Source organism: Neolamprologus multifasciatus, chromosome 16, assembly GCF_963576455.1.
Source record: "Neolamprologus multifasciatus chromosome 16, fNeoMul1.2, whole genome shotgun sequence".
Classification (NCBI taxonomy): domain Eukaryota; kingdom Metazoa; phylum Chordata; class Actinopteri; order Cichliformes; family Cichlidae; genus Neolamprologus; species Neolamprologus multifasciatus.
The window spans coordinates 12,640,946-12,665,426 of record NC_140454.1 but is presented as its reverse complement, the minus strand read 5'-3'; the positions used below and the strand labels follow the sequence as shown (position 1 = coordinate 12,665,426).

Sequence of the window (24,481 nt, the reverse complement as noted above, 5' to 3'; positions counted from 1 at the left end):
TTTAATTAGCCAGAGATGGAGCTAGCACTACAGCTTGTCATCCTCTATCATAGGGGGTCTCCTCAGCAGCCCGCACGGTCACTCTCGTACCCCACGCCAGTCAGGCTTCTATTAAAGTGTAATTATATGTAAATGAAAACTACATAAAAAACCCCTTTGCAAGTTGACCACTGAAACATTCCTTGCCCTCAGAGCCCTCCCGTTTCTTTTCATTATTTTAACTGATGAAAAGAAAGTGAAAGAGTATTTTGAAAGCGCGGCAGCCTGACGCTTTTTATAATTCACGCAGACACATTTCAAATATCTTGGCCTACTTGTGGAAGACAAGCAATTAATCAGCGCTTTTGATGGAGAGGTAACCCCAAATCAGTTCTCGGCTTTGTGCTATGGAGACGGAGCACTTGGGTGAGTTGCGGGGTGGGGGGTTAGAAGCAAGGGTGGGTATCAGGGGGCCTGTATGGGGCTGTGTAAGAGTTTCTATTTAAACTGATGCCGCTTAACAAAAACAGCCACCATTCCAAATCCTTTGCAACCACTCCCCCGCCTCTCGCCCCGTTGTTTACCGCAGGCCCAACTTCACAAGCCTTCTTGGTATGAAGTTGGAGCCAGAGAGCTAAGAGTAGGGGAGTGATTACAACTTCCTTCGGCGTGAATGGTGCAGATGTCGGCCTGGCCTCAGTGAAGCAGAACAATGCCCTCAAAGGCGTCTGGACACAATGGGCCTTTCTCCTCTGCCGGAGATGTCTCTCTATAGCAGCTTGCAGCGCGGGGATGCTAAGCAGGTGGCACACAGAGAGACAGAGACGGCCCCGGCTCTTTCAAGTTCCCTTGGCTGAAAAGCATCAGTGGGTACATGTGTGGAGGAGTTGCCGCGGATTGCTTCTGTGGTCAGTCTGGGCATTAGCGTCTGGAGGTGTCATTTAGCAGTGGATTAGCCAGGCTGCCTGTTCACTGGGGATTTTCCCCCATTGATGGGCCACCGAGAGAAGCAAAGAATTGATGCTCGCTGGCGTCTTTTTCTCTGATGTGTCATGGCTCGGTCGAAGATTGAGCGGTCTTTTGCCCTCCTATGAGGAAGGACCGCCACGCCTAACTTTTCCCCACTCTCATTGCTCAGTTTTTCCCTTTTTTCTATAACAATTGCTATTTGTGCCATATACTTTATAAGCTATGAAAACATACCAACCAGAAGAGTATAAAATGATCTGAAATTTTAGAGAAGAGATTCACAAAGCTATATTTTGTATAATATTCAAGTGGGATTCTGCTTGATTGTGATTCCCACACTACATATTTGTGTACCAAGTGGAGGCACCCTGCTCTTATGGATTTACAGATTTAATTATGACAGCACTAGTGTCCCACCGCGTGTTTACCACAAAGAGTCTGTCTCTATGGAGCTGAATAATTTGCTCTGTACTTCCCCAGCTGCGTGGCATTACTGTGGTTTTCCTGGGCCCAGCGGAGAGCAGTGGGGACCAAATGAAGAAGAGTCACCTGGCGTCTCCTTCCAAGGTCTCACAGAGTTAACATGTAATGAATAAATTAATATTTAATGAAGTAGAGGTCCACTGTTACACTCACCCTGCACTAGAGCCATCGGGGGAAGATAGAGGTTGAAGGCACTAAATACTGCACTGGATGCCATGAATTGACAAACAACTTCAAAAAGACAGAAAAAGTGGTGCTAAATACTTTGGGTTCTCTCCCGCTGTGCTCGTTTGAGCAGAAGTTAATGTCATCTCCACTTCTTTTTTTGTCTTATTTGTGTTTTCGTCTTTTCATGTTCATGGTTCATGTTGGATCCCAGCTTTCATCACAGTGGGCTGATTAAAGAGTTGTGACTCCTGTACAGAGTCTTTTTTGAATCATTATTTTTAAAATACAGAGCAATAATTTCCATCGCTTTTTCATTTTTGCTTTTTAAGACATCTAACAGTCTAGTAATAATTGGAGCATTCTGGAGGGCAGCTTTCATATAATAAATCTTCACTGGTTCCAGTCAGTGTGTCCTCCTTGCCCTCTCCTTACCCATACTGACCAGCTACCTAACCACCTCAAAAACTGGTTGTGTACCAGAAGAATGTACAGTATTGCATCTGATGTATGATGGCAGTAAAAAAAATATGCCTACAAAAATACCTCTCTTGTATCTTTTGTCATTGAAGATTTTAATGCGTCATTGGCACACGTGCGAGCTGAGTCCTGCTGGGCTGTTGCTAATGTCGTGGCCCCCTCGTGAGAGTACATTATCTCTGAGCCTTCCTATTATTCTAGAACCGTCTTTGACTTCTAATGTGCCTATCTACACTTCCCTGGATATCTAGCATCATTATGAAATGAACTAAAAATCCATTATCGTCATTTCTTGTCATTACTACAAGAAATACTCCATAGTTTAAGTTCTCTTGTTTAGCTCTCTTAATTTTCGTGAATGACAATTTGGCACTAAAAGAAAATGTATGTGCACGAAGGCTTTCATTTGCTCCATGTGCAATGTGGAAAACAAGCCAAAAAGCCAAGTTTTGAGAAATCACAAATGCCAAATTTGCAAATCAGTTTCCAGATAGCAAACGTGTGCTTTAAAATGTGATGTTCTCAAACCTCCTCATCCAGTCAACAAAATGTAGCAGTGTAAAGGGGTCTTTTATTTGTGCTGCAAATAAAAAACCTTAAAAGAAAATATGTTCCAGTACAGATATAAAATTATAAGCTCACGTTTGCAATTGAAAAATAGTAGCAAACCAAAGACAGTTATGTCAACATAGAGGTTTGTAGATTCCTTCTTACCAGCCACTTTGGCAAAAATTCTCCAGTCTGATCTGTATCACAGGTCATGCTCTAAACCAGGGATGCCAAACTCATCTTATATTGTGGGCCACATACACTCCACTTTAATCTTAAATGGGCCAGACCACTAAAACTACATGATAAATGTTATTCATTCAGTTCGTTGCACGCCCTGTAACTATAAATGTGTTGTTAATTTACTGTAGACTCACTAATAGAGGAAAAATAAAAACAGGAACTTTCCTGCCATTTAATTGCTTGCTAGTTAATTACTTTGATGTAGTATAAAGGGCAATGGGGTGGGCAGTCTTCATCAATAGAAAAAGCTATAAAATGTATGCAAACACAGTTGAAAGTATAAAATCTATACATCATTTTCAAAAGCTGTCCAGTGGGCCTGATTTGAGTCTTTGGTGGCCAGGTTCTGGCTCTGGGGCCTTATGTTTGACACCCCTACTCAACACTGTCCAACTCTTCAGTCTCAGTAACAAATCTGAGACTGACAAAAATAAATGTGCCCTTGATTTCTGCTCTTATGTTCAGTGTTCGTTGAACTGCTTTCTATGTGGTTGTGTGACAAGAACCAGAAATTGTTAAAAACACAATGCATTTAATGTAAGCCAGCAGTCAGACATATTGACCTCTACCCCGGATCAAATGCCACAGATAACCATGCATGGTTATCCTCACCTAGTGACTACAAACGCCTCTTCTCATAGTCGCATTCACCAAAGGTTAATCCCTTCCTCCTTTGAGTATTTGTCAGAAAGCCCTGTGTAGTCTTAGTAAACGGTCTAATTTCTATTACAGTGGAGGAGGAAAAGCTAAGCAGGGAGATATGTGTGCCAGTCAGGTGTGATACAGCAGGACAAGACATGAGTCAATGTTTCTTGATCAAATACTCATTGCCATTCAGATCAGGTTAATAATCCATTCCAGATCATCACAGCAAGAAACACTACTTGTCTGCTGATAATATTTTTCATGTTCACCGTCGTGCATTTAGAATAAGAGAGAGTAAGAGGGTATAAGAGAAGAATCTCATGGGGCAGGGCAGGTGGGTCAGATAACTGAGAAAGATAGCAATTATTAATACTTAAGGTTAAATAAAATAAAATTAAATTTGATTTGACTTTGACTCCAGAATCAAGACAATTTTCCCCCACCAAGGCGAGGAATGGGACGTGGCTAGAGTGTGCAGGAGGCAGAACATATACCGATACCAGCACGCTCCCTGTGATTTCTGTGGACGATTGCCCACTCTGTATCAATCAGATATCACAATTTTTCGCTAGGGAGCTGGCAGCGAAAAGCCCGTTTAATGTCTGATTACTGATTTGGACGTTCGCTTTCTGACATACAGCACCACTGGGCGATGTCCAGAAAAAGAGCGGCAATGTGTGAAAACAGCTCATGGCTGAGACAGAAACACAAACAAACACACACACATGCGAACAGACAAATGTAAAGATTATTCAGATAACCCCGTTACCTGGGAGAAACATTCAATGACAGAGAAAGATGATGAAAGATTGACCTCACATCCCGTTCTGCATCATATTGCCAGGACTGAGCCTTTAGTTTGGTGCCTGTAATAAACCTGATGTGGTGTGATGAGACACTATTTGCCACAGAGTTTCTCCAGAGAAGCAAGCCAAAGGAACGAAGGAATGATTTGTAAGTGCAATTAGATTCCCTGATATTGAGTGTTAAAGCAAACTCTATGTCTCCACAGGAGTCAAGGGAAGCACATGTACTGTACTTCTATCTGAGATTACACAGATAATACTCGGTTAAATGCTCGGAGGTGAAAATATCTTTCTTTCTTTCTTTCTTTGCAGCATAGTCTCTCTTAAACCGCAGGAGTATGACTTATTCTGTTGAAGTATGAAAAACCAAACACATGTATTTTATTGCATAGAGCACATTCAGTCTGCAATAAATATAACAGGTTGTTTCTAAGCCACATATTAGCCATAAAGTATCAGTAAAGATCACTTCACTTCAAGCTACTTCACAATAACTTGTAAAAGTCTGAAAGCTGTCTTTTTTCCCCTTTAACAGCCTAGCAGGTGCATATTCCCCCTGCCTGGGAGTACCGTAAATCTTCTGTATTTACAACCACAACCATTTAAACCACAAGAAAAACAACAAAACATGTCGGTGTCCTCCGTATTTTTGGGCCATGTTTGTGCAGTGAGATCACTTACTGCTGACTGATTAATTACTCAAATGGTCCATTCTTAGGCAAGAGGCCATTGTAAGGTCATAACCTTGAGGACAGAGGAAACGGTAGCCATGAGCAGGGGGCCATCCTTCTCCCGATTCTTCGGGATGACCACTCCTGCGTCACCTGTTGGCTACCTACTGTCCTCCTGCACCAACAAGAGACCAGCGAGAGGTCCCATCCCTCACTTGCCACATGACAACTGTTCAGCCCAGGAGAACAATAAAACAGTGTCAGTTTCTGCACGGAAATAGAGACAAAGTGAAAGAGGAAACAATTCGTCCACAACAGGACACAAGGCCATGGAGGATAACCTGCCTTCAAAGATGCTGGGGTGCCTTTTCAGAATAGTTTAGAGGTGGCGCACTTCAAAAGGCTAAGTGTAGCTCCCGTACAGAGCCGTTTTTTCCTGCTATTCTTGTGCGCTGGTTTTGGGTTGCTATAAGTAGCCTGCATCCTGTCCCTCTGTGGTCTCAGGTGGATAGGTTTTGTTTTTGTAGCTGGAGCCAGGCCTTTAATGGCTCTCTGTGCTTCCACTGCTTCTGTTGGCAGGAGTGATTGGCTTGTTAGCAATACATATATCATAGCAGAGCAGTGAAACTCATATGTAAACTCATACTAATGGTGGGAAGAATAGCTCTAATCAGGATGTTATGTTATGTTATGTTATGTTATGTTATGTTATGTTATGTTATGTTATGTTATGTTATGTTATGTTATGTGAACGATATTGGGTCTTGAGACAACAGTTGTTGTGATTATGGCTGGTATATAAAAAGGGAAACAGTGATAACAGTGCTGTAAATTTTTAGCAGTTAGCATCCAAAATTTGACATGTAACAAGAACAACGATGCTTTTTAAGCATGATGATCATGTGTAGTCAGTTTGACAGAGATTCTTTGTTCAGCAAGCTCTATCTAGAGGAAGCAAACTTGTGAAAGGTTTGCATAGGAAAACCTGTAGAAGATTTAGTAATGGCTGCCTGCTGCGCACACTCCTTTGTCTCGGGATCACAGAGGGTCAGTGATGCATTCTCCCGTGCCTCCTGTGCATTTCACAGGGCCTCCTATGGTGGAGGCCGCTGCCAGCTATAACAGGCTTCTGGCCAGTGGGGTCTGCCAGTTTCTCTGATACAATGTGCTTCACTGTGAAAAACAACCCCTAACTCTCATCTGGGAGGCCCTGTGTCCTCCCACAAAACCTTTTTTTATTTATTAATTTGGTTTTCTACTAAAATATCTTTAGGATTCAAGAAAATAGACTCAGTTTTTAATTTCTGTGAAGATATGATATTCTATGTAATCATAATATAATAATTTTGACTATAATTTTTGCTATAATCGTGCAGTACTAGTACTAAATTTTTCCGTTCTATTTCTAAAGATAAGCTATCTGATCACATAACAAACCACAATTGACCAGGTGACGCTCACTATGGTTTAAAGCCCCATACAGTCCACTTTGATCTCAGTTCACTTCAGTTTTATTTATATAGCTCCAAATCACATCAACTGTCACCTGAAGTTGTGGCCCTTTTCTGTCAGTGTCGGTGTAAAGAAGTTGAACTACACATTTAATCCCAAATCCCAGATTTAAATAGATGTCTTAATATGAGAAAAAGAAGTGCAATTTAAACCTCAGATCTTACTTTTTATAAATGATAAAGAAATGCTGCTGTAGTGAATGAAATAAATCTGTCAACTTAACTATTTGGTCTTAAATTGTAAGGAATAAGAGTGTAAAATTTCAGATATATTCTGCAAAAATTATAAAACAAAAGGATTTTGTTAACTCAAAACGATTTTAAAACATAGATACTGAAAAAACAGGAACATTTCTGTCATTTAATTCTTTTGCTATTACATAATTACTGCCTGCTCCAGTAATTACTGATGCAGTATGAATGTCGAAGAAGCTATAAAACTTAAGGAATTACAGTTAAAAATCCAAAATTTATGCTCTCCTTCACACCAAATTCATGCAGTGGGCCAGATTGGAGTTTTTGCAGGGCCAGTTCTGGCCCCCCGGGCCTTATGTTTGACGGTCCGGGTTTAAGGCTACTTGTACTTGAATAAATGGAATCCTTTAAAGTCTTTCCTGCCATTTGTTTTGTATCTTTTATTTACTTTTCACATACAATTGTTACCTTTAGGGTCTATCACTGAAATATAATACAGTAATGTGAGCAGTAACAGAAAATAATAGACCAAAACCATTTCCATAAAGTGGTTATTTGAGACCTTTGGGTTATTGAAGTCTTCAAATCCTTTTTGTCCTTGTGTGAGAAAGCATCTGTCCTATGTTTGTCCTAAGTGTCACTGTATCCGCCTTTATCCTCTTGAACCTCCTGGTTAAATATAGGTTTTAAGACATGCCAATCTGCAACTTTATCGGACCCTTACCGGTCCGTCTGTCTGTCTGCCTCAGTCTCTTTTCAGAGCTTTTTGAGTCCTTTTGAAATATATTGCCCGCGTTGATCAGTGGCGGTCTGATGGTCACCTCTGCTCCTCCCACAACACTCAGAGGCACACATGGTCCATTGTTTGGCACACCGGCCCGATTAGTGTGCACTCACCAACAGGGTTGGTAGGCAAGCCACTTAGTGGAGTAAATAACCTCTGCGGTGTAATTATGTACAGTCTGTGGTGGCCTTGTGGTCTAAACTCAAGGTAAAATAGGTCTCCATCCTCCTGGCCCACCTGCACCTTTGTTAGTCACCTAGGGAAGGCTGACTAACAAAGTGCAACGTCCTCCATGCCTGCCTCTGCCCCCCCCCCCCCCCCTTTCCTTAATGGCTTTCAACTTTGTCTGGATTTCCTCTCCAAACTGTAGGTCAGCTTCCCACTTAATTACACATTCTGATGATTACAGGGTGAGAGGAAAAGTGGCAAAGTTTGCCTAACCTGTGGCGGGTCCAAATGCCGTCCCTATTTGGACTCGGACTGTTTATTTAACCATGTTACTATCTCGGGTTAAGTGCCATTGTTTCCTCGTGACCCCTGACTTCTGCTGCCTTCAATTAATCAAGCTATTTATGTCTAAAGGTTGAAGTAGCTTTTTTAGCTGGAAGAGCCCATGATGTGATGAACTAGATTCTTACCTGTCACAACATAATTATTAGCAGTATAAAGCACCTTTTTTTTTAACTCATTTTTTACCTTGTTGGAGCCAAGCAGCGCCAAGACCGGAAAAAGGGAGGGGGTTGAGCAACACACCAGTAAACTCACACATGCTAACGGGTGCAATCACAGTCTCATATCCTGATTGTGCAGTTGGTAGTGTGGACAATGAGGGCAGAGAGAGCGAAATGTGCACGGCAGCTTTCCATTATGAGATAGTGTGTATTACTGTAATCCAGAGGGCCTCCTGCTCACTGTGGCGTGTGCCAGACTCCTGGGTGGGCAATCTCAGAGACAGTGGGGAGGCCCAGCTTATTTCTGGGCACATTTGGCATGGCCTACATGGCTGTTACAAGAACTAGAAGTGGAACAGAAGTCATAAAAAGACGTTTAGATATATTGGGGGAAACTTTTTAAGTGCTAGAGGTGAGGTGGAAGGTGCGCTTTGTCTACCTTTCGCTTCAGATTTTGAGTTCAGTGTGGGAAATGGGCTGCTTGTTTCACATACTAATGACACATAGTGAAGTTATGATCCTGCTGTCTAAACAATGCAGACCCATCAGAAAAGAAACATATATTTAACTTAATTAAGATTTTGGCCCTGCGTTTTGGACAAAAAAAAAAAGCAGTTCAAAAGTTGTGTTTGTGTCTGAATTGAGAGTATGTACCACACAATACAAGAACAAGATGCAGGGATATATTTGCTGCAGTGTATTTGCTCTTTGGCTCCTGTCACTTCTTGTGGTTCAGTTGTTAGAGGCTCTCCCAGTATGAAAGCCTGAGATGCCCTGAAGATCACTTGTTGGAAGCCCGCTGATCCTCTCGGGGTCTGAAAATGTCCTGAGGTGACTCTGAAAGCCTGTCAGAGTTCTTTCATAAAGCTTAACCATGTGCTGATGCCACCGGGCTGGTCCTGGAGAACCGCACTTTGGAGGTGGTGATGATTGATCTTTCACAGGAAATGTGCCTGTTAAGCTGTCAAGAATATTAGTAGATAGGTGCAATTGGAAAAAAAGAAAAATTATACACAGACACACACACACACAGCAGACACAGATAATTGCAAATGGAAAAACGTGTCTGCAAATCGTGTGGTAAGGTGCTTTAAGGCATTTTAAAAAACATATAAGTATTATGTTTAATTTAGATGTTTTGGTAATTTTTCTCTAATGAAAAAAGTTGCTACTAACTGATACTAATAATACTTTAATAACATAAAGCAACTTTTGATTTCTTAAAAAAATTTGATTTGTAAAGTCATAATCTCATTAGAACTGTACTGACTTTGAAAGGCGGGTCTTGCAGTATCATTAGAACAGTTCTCTGAGTCGACCAGGATACTTGATTGACAGATGATGCTTGTAAAGAATCATTATTAAAATATTACAGGTACCACATGTATGAAGGTCTAAATAGTAGCTGATTTTTTTGTGTATGTAAGTGTATGAATCTCACATTGGGGAGCTTTAGTGCCATGGTAACTGAAACAACAATGATGATCATCCCAAGGTCATAACCTTTGTTGACCTGAGTTCAGGGGGAGGTTGTCTGTGGTTTCCCGAGAATAATAAGTGGGAAATCTCCACTTCCCAGACCTCCCAGTAACCTTACAAAGTAAAAAGATTTACGAGGCCCGTTGAGGACTCCCCTGATTGGCTTTATGACTGGACTTCCACTCTGTTCCCTACTAATGTCATCAGGATGTCTTCAACTCTAACCCTTGACTGTAGAGAATGGTTTGACAAAGATTTACTGGAGGATCGATCTAGTGTGTTGAGAGGTATGATTGTTGTGGGAACAGAATGAGTTAAGAATATCTGAAGTACACCGTTCACCTTTTTCCGTATGACCGTGTACGTGCTGCAGCTTCATTATGTAGTGACGCTGCTAAACTTGTAAACTGAAACACACAATACTCGCTTGGATGAACAGCTGACTTTCACACTAATAGACACATACATACTCATGGGCATGCTCTGGCACTGGTGGAGACATGCATGGGTCACCTGGCAGGTCATGCCCCCCCACTGGTCAGGCTTGCTGAAAGACTGCATTGATTATGTGTTTCTCTGCAAGCATGCGATCAAGCATGTGCATTTTGAACATGTGGACACGTGTTTGAAGATTTTTGTCTGTGTTTGCGGCGAGCTTTTGTAAACTGGCGTGTCCATAGACCAAAGTCGTGCCAGTAGCTTTAGGACGTTTGGCAGGATCGTGTCGTCATCCAGCATGTTCTCATTCAACAGTACCAGTGTACTGACAGCAGCAATACTGGATGCTGAAAGCTAAGTGTCGGGTTTGACAGCATCTCCATAAGGAGTCAGCACATGTGGCAGTGATGCAAAGAACAAATTTGTCAACCAGGGGACAGTTAGAAAAGGAGACAGTTAGTTTTTTGTGGGTTTTTTTGTGGAAACTCATAGTCTTGGCATGTGCATGTGCTCCTTAAAAACATCACCCTTGCGCACTATGCACCAATATGCTCTTTTCCAACTCCATAGAAGTACTTCTGCATGAGTCACAGTCAGAGTAAATGTTATTTATCTTATCTTTTACTGGTCCTGTACTGATCTTATACTTATGCAGATAAGGCCACATTCTTCTGATTGGTTGCCTGTGGAAAAAAGATTTTAACAGCAGGTGGGTGGGGCATCTATGCGTATAGCAACACCTGTGTGTCTGAGATGAACACATTAAGAATATCTGCTCTTTTAGATATCACACTAAACTAACAGAAGAAAAAATCTGGATAACTAGCACACAGAATGCTTAACATAATATCTTACTTACTTGCAAAATGACATGTTTAATGCTAACAAAAAAAGAAAAAATAGAAAACAGAAAAAATACCAAAACACATTTTTATTTTATTTGTTTTTGCTTGAGATGGCAGATTATTATTTACTTGCATTGCGGAACAGAAAATTCATTTTAGTAAGTGAATTTTCATCTGCCCTCTATGAGCTTGATGCTCTGGGGTTTTAAAAGGTGTTGAGCTGAGTGACACTATTCCTCAAACCAACTGTCCCACGAAGCAGGATAGGTTTGATCTTCAGTGATGTGAAACAATGTAACTCTTTTTTGCTGTTAACTTTATCACAAACTTACAGTTAGAATGAGGAGTACCTTCACCAGAGTACCTTTAACCTCACTTTAGAAATAATTAGAACAGACAAAGGGCCTTCTCATGTTTCATGTTATCTATCAAAACTTGTTCTGGAAAATGCTACAAAACCATAATGAGGTGACAGCTATCTGACCCCCGGCATGCACATGTAATCTGCAGCCTAGTGTGAAGAAATAAACAGTATGCACTTTTGAACTAAGTATGTCAAAGAAAGACCAAGACAACATATTTGTCAGTGAGTCTCATTAATAGTCTTGTCATGCTTGGAATACAAATTAGGAACATGTCTGCTATAAAGTTGCGACATGGAATGCAAAATTTTGCTTTGCTTAGTTTTGCGCCGGAGTTGTCACCTCATTGTTTTTTAAACATGCAAGTGAGAAAAAAATGGGGGAAAAGGAGGAAAAAGCCCCCAAATTCACAATGTTACAATTAAGCAATAGGTGTTGGACACGCCACTAAGTATAATTGAATGTTCTTTGTGTTGTGACTGTCTTTCAGATCTCACCTTTTGTGCTTCTTATCTCATCTGCTTTTTATCAGCAAAAGAGCTTTATGCAGGCCACAAGTGACCCACGAGCACTTTAAATGAATACAGTGTGCTAATAGCTGAGCGAAGACACCCTGGGAGCAGGCATGAAATATGTGCAAGGACCCGTGACCACTGAGATAATAGCCCCTGCCCAGACCACGGATTCTCTGTCCACTCTCTCCTCCGCTGCGCTCCACCCAAGGTTTGGAGTGGCTCATATCCAGGACAGATGGTAAGTTGAGGCCCTTGTATCTCATGACAGTGCAGGGGGTAGGACAAAGCCTCATGGGTGAGATGGGGATGAACAAAATTTCCCATCCAGCCAGTTTCTTGAGATTTTTTGCTTTTGTTTTTTCTATCATGTAGATCCTGTGGATCGGGAAAATAAAAGTGTACAGTGAATGCTTAAATGTGTACACTTTGTATCTCAATTTATTCATCTACTGCAGTTTAATGTATGCACAAGAGGACAAAAGAGTTTACATCGCTTCTGTACTCTAGAATAGAAAGGTCTGGTGTGCTCACAGTATGGTTTTATTAACAGCACAAGAAACACAACCTATACAAGTTTCATAGTCAAGGGCACTAAATACTAGCTGCAGTAGCAAAGTGTTGGCTATTTCCTAGCAGGGAGTTTTGTGTGTAGGAGCTTTTTGTGTTCATGTGTTGAACCACATCCAGGGCCGAAAGAAGAGAAGATGGGGCCAGCTCTAATTAAAGCCAAAGGAAGAGTGTCATCTGCTGTGAACTCGCAACTAGGGGCCACAGCAAATCAATGGACGGCCAACACTGTCATCACCATCAACAGCTCCCGATCAGAGCAATTGGAGGGGAACAAAAAGGAATGAAAAAGACTCTACCAGGAAGCTTCTACCACCTGTGCAGAGAGAGAAGGGAAGAGAGAGAAGGCGAGAGAAATGCAGGGAGGGAGAAACGAGAGACAGACAGAGAGAACAAGATTGTGACGCTGTGGTTTCAGCTATTGTAAAAACGCCTTGTCGTTTCTTTGTTTAGGCCAAGCAATTTTGTCATCATCACCAAGAGCATCTATTTTGATAAACAAAGGTGCAATTTTATGAAGATTGGCTGCGAACAGAATGATCTTATGACCTGTGTAAAAAAATATAGATTTTTTTTTTTTTCACCAATTGGATCAAACTGCTGCATATAGTGACTGCCAATGCTACATGTTCCTGGCAATATAAAAAGTGTTCCTAGAAGAGATTTAGGCTATTGAACCCCGTAAGTGGCATCAGTGCTCGCCTGTCTCTGTGAACTGTGCCTCCCGGCCAGCAAGCCGAGGGGAACGCTGGATCGGATTCTTACGCAAACACAGGCAATAAATGGCATGTTCTCATGGCATTACCATTCCAAAATGTTTTTCAAGACGAATGTGAATGCAACTATTTTGGTCTCACAGCCCGCACTCTTGGATAACTTCCTTTGAATAAATGAATTCTGACAAGGGGAATCTGCATACAAAAACACAGCAGGTTTGGAGGCGGCGGCTGGTCCGCTGGTGAGGGCCTCTGAAGCACTTTCTGAATCTCTTCATTCATTCCCTGTTCCTTATGGACTCACGGCCCTTTAAATGGCTGCCTCTGTTTATTCCCTGTTAGCACTGGCGGTCAGGGAGGCGGCGAGGCATGCAGCCACACATTAAAACCTCTGTGCTTGCGGTTGGCACCTGCACATCTTTTTTACCTGCTGAATGTCAGGTAGACTCTCTGGAAATTCTTGAATTTTGAAGATGTTTGGAAAAGCCTGTGGAATTATTATCTGCACAACAAAACCTCACTTTCTCAAGCCGACTTTGAAAGGGAAAAAAGATGCTTCAACCTCTGACGCAGCAGCATAATATAAATCCTTCCTATTGCTTTCCTATTACCCTTAAATATGCAGTTGATTTAACAACTTCACGGGTTATTAGCTATTTATAATATATGGAAATAAAAGCTATTTTTATGTGCTGCATAATGGCACGGTGACACAATTATTATGAATATTAGAAAACAGTATTTCTGTTATCCTCCTTAAAATCTCTTATTAAGCACTTGACTTAAATGTCAAAGACTTAATAGCTCTGAAAATGATTCCCCGATTATTAAGTGTTCAATATTTGAAAATATGCTTTGATAAAATCAATAAAGCCATAGTCAATATTATTGTACCATAAAAGTTGCTATATCAATTAAATCCTCCCCCCCCCCCCCCCCCCCCCCCCCCCCCCCCAAATATGTGGACCTGCATATCACCTATTTTGTGTCATTATGCCTAAACCTTTCACCGGGTTGGGCTATTGGCACTCCACTCACCAGTCCATGTGGCATGGGTAGACATATAGAGCAGACTTTCAAAGCAGTGCCATCTCCATATGTTTGCCACGATAATCTTTTATCTGCCATCCCGCACTCTGGTTCACTCCCTTTCCTCGCCCGTGGCAACAATTTTATTTCTGCATCAATTAGCACAGTGATTAATGCAACAAGCAAACAGTTTAGAGGTAATGGCACACAATTAACATCTTTCCCCATCATAAAGGGTACGCTAAACACTCACACCGCCGCTTTCTCTGCTTGGAATAGAGATGTGTTTAGTCCCTAATTCATATGCTCTCGGATGGAAGTGGTGTGAGCCTGGCTTTGTGCTATGCCATCACCACATTAATCTAATTATAGGTAGCTGAAAATGAGTCTTGCAAATCAGGACTGTGTGTGTGTGTGTGTGTGTGTGTGTGTGTGTGTGTGTGTGTGTGTGTGTGTGTGTGTGTGTGTGTGTGTGTGTGTGTGTGAGACAACCTTACTCTCCATTCCCACCCCCAACACTTGCGCACGCTCACACACACACACACACTTACATTGTCCCCTAAATGAGAGAGTGAATAAGAATGCCTTCGCTTTTCAATGCACCGCCACCATGCGAGCGCCAACCCACTCTTCAAATGCCAATGTAGCCACTGAAAGGCACCATTCACTCGCTTTGTGTCCAAACTTGTTGCCGACTTACTTTTTAGCAGCAACCCCCGCTCCCTTTCTCTTTTTACTGTTTTCTAATTACAAACCAATTGGCACTGGGAGGGTGTGCATGGGTAAATAGAGCTGTAGGGGCCTGTCATGTGTGTAGTAGTGGAGAGAGGTCCTCGCAGCGCTGAGGGATGAGATGATTTGTTGTGATTGACAGCTACCTTGAGACTGGCCTGATGGAGTTGTCAAAGCTGTATGCTAACAGACTGTTTCCTTACCACTGCAGATGTACTCTGCTCCGCTGTACTGCACACACACGTGCACATGCACATGCACGGCATTTTCCAGCATCAGGCACATCATGGGAACTCAAATATTTATTAGGAGAACGGTTTTTTAAATGCAACGTGAGAAGAGCCATTCTGCTTTTTGGGCTCATTCTGGTATAAATAAGCTTTTTGTACTGACAGCTTCACACTGCCACCTCTTCCATATCACAGCCTTGTTTTTTCTGCAAAGCCAAGACAGAGCTGTATTTGAGGGTGCCGTCTTGGGCTAACACCGGGTGTGTGAATACAATGGCAATCCTACATCTGGGAACTCAGTGGGAAAACTATCCCATTTCTCACTTGTGCTGTTAGACGAGAGTGTTCATTTTTACAAGGTGGATAGTGTTACTACAAAATGAAGTTGTGCAAAATTCCCTGTGAAAATCTGGTTATGAGCATTAGCAGTGATTTTGACTGATACTATTCATCACATGGGTCCACTGAGAGTCAGCGGAGCAAGTTTGTTTATGGTGGGCTGGATCCCTTCCCACCTTTGGTAAATGCAAGTGGAGAGGCAGAAAACTGAGACATCTTTTTTTGTACTTTAATAAAGAGAATTAACGTACAAAAAGGCATCGAACCTCTTTGTTCTTTATGCAAATCAATGTTATGTTGACTTCTTTTTTCAGGAGAGTGAAGCTTGGCTTGTCATGTTGTTAGAATTTAGGCATTGTAAAATAATGCGTGTGAGCTTTAATGGCAAAGATGTGTCAGTGGCTCTCGTTCTGTAAAAGGGGCTCAGCTTTAGCGGGGTATAGAATGACCAGCCTCACTCTGCACTATGTCACCGGATTTCTCCTTTGGCCCCAAGTCTCTTTTCCTTTTCTCCCTCTTTTCCCTCTTGCCTCGTTCTCCTTGCAGTTATTCATCTCGGGAACAAAGGCTAAGTGTTTAGCTGCGAGCCAGATCAAGGGCCTGCGTCTTCCTCCCAGGAAAAGGTATAATAACAAACATGGCCGACGCTGAAATCAGCCATACCTTCTGTTGCCTCCAGACTCCCACATCTGTGCCGCACCTCTCTCTGTCTCCCACACAGCTGCTGCCGAAGCTGTGGAGGCTTCAGCCCAGTGCCTCCAGGCTCCCATTGCCTGGGAGTCCCCTGGGACGCTGCTGACTGGCACCCAGACTGCCAACCAAATGATGGATCCTACCAGGAGAATCAGACTTGACAGGGGGAGGTGAGGCTGCAGGAGCGGCCACCACTGAACCTGAGGACGAGGGGCAAATGCGGTCAGCTGCCTCCGCTCCCGTTTGTGTTTGAGTGTTTACATGCAGATATGTTAATGTCTGTGTAAACACATGCCGTTGAATGGCCATGTCTGTGGGTGGTTATTTTGGCACATGTAGTCAAGTCTTTTCCCTTTTTTTTCTTTTTTTTTTTTTTAGTTTTTTCGCTCCAGTCACAGTCTCCATCTGGACCCAAAGTATTTCATTAGCTGTACGATGTTCCATTTTACTTTGAAAGCTGACAAAATATCAGCAGTGTTTGACTCTTAATGCTTATCACGTATGTTTTTGGACCTTCTCTAAGCTGACAGGTGTCACATGACAAATGCTGAGGGCAAGCATGCAAAAAAAGTGATGAGAGTACAGAATTAGTAGAGATTTTTAATTTAATTCGTTTATTTTAGGGACTTATCACCTTCTCAAATAAGTGGCAACAGGTGAGTGAATCTTTAAGTCTCAGTTATTCCAAAAAATCAATGCAAGCAATGGAAAGATAGAGAAAAAAAAATGTTTTAAAACCTTTTACTGGGCTCAGCATATTGTTTTGTCATTTCTGGCATGACCAGTTTGATCTTGTGATACCAGCTGGATGAAAGCTTCATTCTTGCCCTGCGGCATCCTGCTGTGCCACTGCTTCAACCAGACACTGTGATGTTAAGTGACTGCTGTAATTGTTCTGCTTGTAGCTCTTACTCTTCAGCCATCCAACTGGCTCCTACCTCCTGGTTGTGCCACATTGCCCTGATGGGCTGTCTTGGCATGGATCCACTACCCCACCCCAACCCACCACCAACCACCCCCAGCGCAAAGACTAAATAGAACTGCGCAGTTTGATATGCCGATGTGAAATGTCTTTACAGAAAATACAGATTTATTAATTATTATAACTCTGTGCTGCTTAGAATTGGGTTCACTGTGCCCTCACTCTTCAGATCATCTTATGATCATCATCATTCACTCATCATCAATCATCTTTACAAAGTCTCTTTTGGACATGGTGTTGCCGATCCTTCTTTTTTTATTCTATTTATTTATGTATTTATTTTATTGAACAGAAATCTGTCAAAAGTCTAAACCGGAGCAAATTCTAAACCACAGACCTGGATAAAAAAGACGAGAGTTTGGAAAATATACATGTTTATCATGTTCGATGAGGATGAACAGATCCTACTGCTGTCTGAGTGTTTGGTAGCAGGCAGCGATTTCTCCATCGTCATCTCTCTGAGAGATTATGTATGCACTCAAATACTCTTGTTGCCTCATTTACCCTTGCTGAGTATGCCAGCAACCCCCCGCTCCTCCCCCACACGCACACACCCTACCCTTACCCCCACCTCACTACACACAAACACACACAAGAAAACAAACAGAGGAGAGGGGTATAAAACACAAGGGGTGGGTTGCTTACTGTACTATGCATCAAATATTAAATTGTTTACTATGGCAAATAGACTCATCTTAGCGCAGTCTGTTTGAAGTGACAGTCAGTGCTGCGAGGAATGGGTAAAGTGGATCAGCCCTTGTCATATAGTGGGGACCATCTACTGTAACTGAGAGGCTCATTTACCATTCACTCAGTTGTGTCTCTTTTTCACACACGCTTGCTGGAAAGGCACCCACTCTGCATTAGTCTCGGCTGACTCTGATTTCTTTTGCTTTTGGGTGTTAATGTTGGAACCCCGTAGTGGTCTCCGTCCGTTAGGCTTACGTAACAAACGTCATACAGTGAAGAGAAGGAGGAGGAGGAGGAGAGGAAGAAGAAGCAAAGTAAACTGATCTTCAGAGCTAAAAATGTAGGGGGGGGGGGAGCTGCAGCAACCACACCGATCATCCAATCACCAATCCATCTCCTTTTACCTACAGGCTGTGAATATACTGTGAATATACAGTGAATATACTGTGAATATACAGTGAATATACGTGCGCGCACACACACACACACACACACACACACAGGCGTGCATGCATGCATGCGCACATGTATGTACAGCACACACTCAAAGCCAACCATAGGGATTTGTCTGTCTGGCTTTTATCTTGCCTAACCACCAGTAGTCAAGTCAGGAACCCGGTGAATAATTCACTATATTTACCTGCTCCTCTCTTCAAGACTTATAATGTTTGTATTGCAGTGCAAGTAAATTAATAAATAAATTAATGAACCACTAGGTAAACATGTGAATTCATAAAAAAAAAAAAAAAAGCTAAAGGAGTATAGGGAGGCAATGTCTCAGCCAGAGGTATGTTGCCATCTTCTGGTTCTGGAGTCAAATTTCAGGGAAGACAGTCATTTTCCTTCCTGAGACCCTCAAGTGCTCCATCTTATATTTGTGGCTTAAATGTAAGAGATGGTTTTATTTTCCTCATTTGACATTGAAAATGTTGTTGCAAATTAGTCAGCAATCACCACTCTGCCCCGGTTAACTCAACCAAAATAAGTTCACCTCTACGAGTTTCATTAAAAACGTGTCAAAATGTTCCAGTAAATCACAAATACATGTATTCATCTTTGAATACCCACTCTGACGGGACGCTGTATTTGACCCGTTATCACGAGTTGTTGCCAGAATTCAGGTGCCTTTCTTGTTCATCTAATTTGCATGTATGATTATCCGCATATGCCCTCCTGTTCCACGACTGCTTCATATATGATCTATGCTGTGGCAGGGTGTTAATTGGCTTGGCCCTGCAGTGTGTGCGTGCATTGGTGTGTGTATGTGTGCGCTTCTGTTCCTCTTCGCAAATGTTTGCATATGTATATGTCAGCACGCTGACAGTATGAGCAGTGTCGGAGCCTCTCTCCGTGGCCCGGCACATGTGGCTCTCCTCCAGTCTGAGTGGCTCCTTCCTCTGTTGCTAACATGCGCGCTGTGCCTCCCCTTCCCTGTCCAGCCCTGCTTGGCTCTGTTAGGCCCTGTCTGCCCGCCGTACACAGGGCCTCACCAAGCTTAAGAGGGTGTGCTAAATTATAAAACACTTAAATAATTCTGTACTTTAAACTTATTTGCTTAGAGCAGAGCTGTTATGGGGAAATTCTAATATTATGCTATTTATTTACAAAATTCAGTAATCCAAACTAATGATTTCAAACACACTGAAATTAAAAAGCCGGCAGTTATCCGTTGCTGCACATTTTTAACAGATAATTTTCCTCGTATTTGCCATGTATGTCCTTATCAGAATAAAATTAATTAGAATTTAAGCTTCCCTCCAGCTCTCTGGTTCAGAAGTATTTGGAGACACTGACACTTACATTGTGATAATCGTTTAAGTCTCAGCTGAATTCTGAAAACAAGCATTAATCCCTGCACAGCTTAATAGAAAATTTTTACTCTACATGAGTGTCATTGTTTCCCAGACTTTCCCAGCCAATTCCTGCAGTATTTGCATTCGTTCCATTGTTCTTGTACGAGGACGCCTCGTGGGATTAACTGTGTGCCTTCCTCACCAGTCCTGTTTCATCATGTCGCAAGTGACGTGTCCATGCCGAGCACCTGAGTGTGTGCCTGAATATTTAGCTCCAAGTGTTCATGGAAATGTGTCTCAGTGCCCTAACGCAGTACATGGACCAGAGACATGAGAGTTACTGTTTCCTTCTGTGTCCAAAGCATTTGTCTGACTTTACTTTTGTTGCTTTTCTGTCCATTGTGTGGAGTTTTCGGTGGGGTCAGCGTGGGGTGCCGAATGAGCGGGATGCCACGCTGTGTGGGCACATGCCCCAGAAAGTGCCAGAGGACAATCAACATTTCCGCCAAACACACACGCGCACACACACGCACACACACACACACAATCTATTGCCCTCTCTGTCTGTCTCTCTTTTTTTTTTCTCCCGTCTTTTCCCAGTATCCCTCCTTGCTCCTTTTTGCCTGCGGCAAGACAGCTGTGTCCATCAGGCCATGATGCCCGTGACATGGGTCACACGCTAAGAACCTACTAAGATCATGGCAGCAAAGCAGCTCTTCTAGCTGTTTGTGCAGTGAGGAGATGTGCAGAGGCTCCCTCATGAACACCCCTCCACCCTCCATCCCACACAGAAAATCTGCTTCTTTCAGTGATTTTAGGAAAATATTAAAAAAAAAAATGCTCATTATTGCATCTGCAGTTGTTATTTTTTCACATGTAAATAGAGCTCTGCATTCAGCATATTCAGACTGAGAATAAACACATGCATATCCTGTGCTTTAACAAAACTCCTGTAAAAGCGACTGTGTGCTACAAAGAAACAACAAATTGCTGCTTTGTTGTGAGATTGTGAACAGCGTGTTACTTTAAAAAAAGAAAAGAAAAAAGAAATGACTGTGAAAAAACATTTACACAGAAAATAAAATGTAAATTGTGAGTAAATAAACAAATAACTCAACACAACAACTGAAGAAAGATTTCTGTTCATTTATTTTCAGTACACAGGCCTTGCTTCACTCATTACTGACAAATGCTCCATTTTGGTGCTGCCAGCATTGTAAGTATCAATGTTTTGAATTGATCCACATTAATAAGCATCCATCAGTCACCTCTGAATTAGACATATTATGATTTTATGGTGAGTGTGAGCTGGGCAGAGTTTTAACCATATACACTTAGTTCAACATATGACTTTTTGTTATAGCTTTTATATATAATTTTTTAGGTCCAATTAAAAAATACAAAAGCATTAATACAGGAATAAATTAAAATAATACAGAACTTTAAGTAATAAATTTAATTTTAAAATGTAGTTAAAAAAAATCCAACAGATAAATGTAATATCAAGTTGAAAAAGCTATAGAAATGTAACAGGCAAACATCATTCATTAAAGATTTACAGAAAATGCAATTGGTATGTTTTCAATGAAATTGATACAGGTAAATATCCACTGTGAGATCTGAAACTTTACATAACTCCTTGAATCTGGTTTCACTGTATTCATTTCCAACCTTTTATTTGTTTTTGAACTTTCATTCAAAGTCTAAGTGAGTAAGTTGGTGTCCTTGCATTTACACTAGTTTCTGTCTCAAGTGATACTTAGAAACAAATTAACATTTTGTTTCGTTGTTGTCCCACTGAAGGGTTTTTTTTAACATTAAAACATTAAAATTACAATTATCCATTACCCCGGGCCATGTGGAGTTTTATTTACAGTAAAAATATTGTCACATATTGCCACAGCTGCTCCAATTCACCTAATGTCGAGCTTTAAGGAGCAGCTAAAAGCTTTGTTCCAACAGCTCTGTTTCTTTGATGTCAGGGAACTGGATATCCCCCCAGATCTGGAACACAGTCCCTGAATAAACACTGTGGTCTTGAGGTTAACTTGCAGAGCACTATATAGCCTGAATACTGAAATCCATACCGCTTGAATGACGGTGCCTCTCTCACTCTTCTCCCCACCTCTCCCTTCATTCATTCACTGCTTTCTTTCTGTCCCTGTATCGAGCAGCTCATGTAAGTTGTGTAGTGCGGCAGCATGTACTGTCTCTCGGGCTTTCTCTGTCTTTCCCTCTTGTCCTCCCTCTATGTCCCGTTTCACTCACAGAGGTTCATTTGAACAGAGGATCTGTGCTCTTTTTGACCTGTGCTTGTCAGTGTTAATTGTATGAGTTTAATTACAAAAACACATTTAGCACATTGAAAGGGGCTTTAAGTTAAGTCCTTCCTCTTCAGACCAAACGTCCAGGATTTAGATGTGGCTGGGCTGTATCAGCTATCTGAGTCAGATTAGATGTTGTCTCTTATCTTTTGAGCTGCCTTTTTATTCGGCTGTCTGTCTGAGGCTTTTTCAGGCTGCTTAGATGCTTCTTAGCACTGCACTTCGATTTGTACGAGTCCACTCATTGCTTCCTTCAGCAACGAGTTCTTTTTTCTTTTCTTTTTTTTGCTGGTTTACTTATTAAATCAAATCTAAACAAAAGAGAACACAACCCAATACGTTTTTAAAGAGGTACAATTTATTATAATATGTATATTTTGTATTAAAAATCTGAAAAAGGACAATTATTTAAAGTAACTGTATAAAATTAATTTGGACAAATACAGCAACAAGTTTGACTATTTTATGTGCTTGTGCATGGATTGTTGGTCTTGAGCTCTTTTTTTCCTGTTGCAGATCATTGCATTTGCAGGGATTTCATTAAATATCCAAAAATGTCAATCTAAACCAAAGTTAGAAATGCACAAAAATCACTAATATTTAAAGGCTTACATAAAAGATTTTAAAAGTTTGATTTGATTAAATTCTGTGCCGTAAAAATGGGTTCAGTTTGTGAAAACTGCATAATGACATAATTCTGCAGCAGAGACTTATCCAGACTTAATTCCAGCCCATTGTGAAGGAGCCAGTGAAGCTCTGTTTAATCACAAGGATTTGTCATGTGATTGACGGACTGTTGACAGCAGTATTGGGGCAGTATTTAGCAAGGTCTCAGGACCCCCGTGGCTAAAGTGAATTTTATGGAGACGCTGGTGGGTCGCTGGCATAACAAGAAGTCAGGCAGTTTTTAAAGTTGATGCAAATGAAGGTATTTCATGTTGACATCTCACCGTCTGGGGTGTGATAGTTGATCACTTTGTGCATGGTGGGAAAACAAAAGTGCATGCGAGGCCAACCCCACAGCATAGTCATTGTGAGTGTGTGTGTGTGTGCTTTGTGTGGGCGTGCGTGCGTGTGTGCAGTTACACCCACCACTGTCCCTCTCTGTGTCTGCAAGCAGAGTAGAGTGCATTAACAGACCTAATTTACAATGTATGGACTCTGCGGACTGGAACGTTTGTAGTTACCAGATATTTGACCGCCTGGTTTAAATGGCTTGGATTGAAAACAGGACGAGAGGCTAACAGTCATTTTGTGTGTTTCACATTACAAGTTTAAAAATTAAACATTCAAAAAACCTTTACCTGGTCAAATAATAAAAACAAATGTATTATACAATTTAACTATAATTAGTACAGTCTCAATTTTTAAATACGCTCAACTTTAAATTTTATTTTTTATATGTTGTCATTTCTTTATAACTTTTTCCCTTTTTTCAATTTGCAGATTTTGATTACATCTTTTATTTGTGTGATAATAATCTGAAATTAATGCAGTTCCTGTATTTGAGGAAAACCTTTTTCAGCTATTTTTTTCTGGGGAAAATGCTATTGCATAAATTACAACAGAGACATCAAAAGTTAATTTAAGCTTCAATATCAACAAATTATTTAGTCACATAATGTGTTTAGGAACAGAGTCTCTCAGATGATATTACACTTGATCCCTTTTCTACAGGGCTGATCCTTCAGGTACTGAATTTTCTATATCAGCAAAGCAATCTGTAATTCATAAAAAAAATTTAAATCTTCATTCATGACATGTATTACACATTTATGTTAGTAATGGGCCATGCACTTCCCCTCCACTTACAGACATTAAAACTGTTATTTAGACATGTAGCCTCCTTTGATTCTTTATCTGTGACCCCCAATCAGGCATGTATTCTTCCCCTCAGAAGTACACGATGAGCAATATCCCATAAAGGACATGTAGAAGGTTTTTTCACTTTTTTCTCTCGGGTCCTGAGGTCGGGGTTTTGTGGGCAGCACTGCCTCTAGGTGTAACACCGAGAACTACAGTCCTGTCAGAATTTGTAATAAATTTTAAGATCTTTTCTGTGAAACTGATGAAGTCTTTTAAAAAAAAAAATTTAAATAATATATATAATATGTTTATATTCACAGACCTGCTTATTGATGAAGCATCATTTTCTTGTCATTTAACTGTATTTCCATTTGTCCAAGTATGAGATAGGAATCCTTCTAAGCCACAAATGAAAAAAATATCACAAAAAGCATAAGTCTTGACTCGCATAAGTGATTTCAAATTTGTCTCTTTCCAATGAAAGGATAAAAATGAGAATGAATGAATTGCATCTCTGAGGTTTAATTGCTTTTTCATGATCCAGCAATCCTGCAGGAAAATGCAGCGTAAAAAAGCCCAATTAGAGTCTTTTCACTTTGTGCTACAGACAGCAGGGTTCAGGCTGATTGTCTTTCTCTGCTAGTTGCTCTGCTCCAGAAGGTGATACTGGGTTGGACCCCTGTTACCCTCCGAGCCTTCTGTTAAATTTGGCAGAAAAAACACCGGGGCTCAAGGAAGAACAAAGGCGTGCTGGTTTCGCCATAGAACCAGAAAAAGAATCCCTAAAGAA

General features: G+C 41.2%; 1 long non-coding RNA gene across 1 annotated transcript in view; it reads left to right on the top strand.

Moving 5' to 3' along the window:
- LOC146500389 (uncharacterized) overlaps positions 1–13,997 on the top strand; it is a 43,072-nt gene extending 29,075 nt beyond the window's left edge. Inside the window, exon 6 of the long non-coding RNA XR_014869896.1 lies at positions 1,429–13,997. This is a non-coding gene — a long non-coding RNA (uncharacterized LOC146500389). The remainder of the gene's footprint in view (positions 1–1,428) is intronic.
- The last annotated feature ends 10,484 nt before the right edge of the window (positions 13,998–24,481 follow it).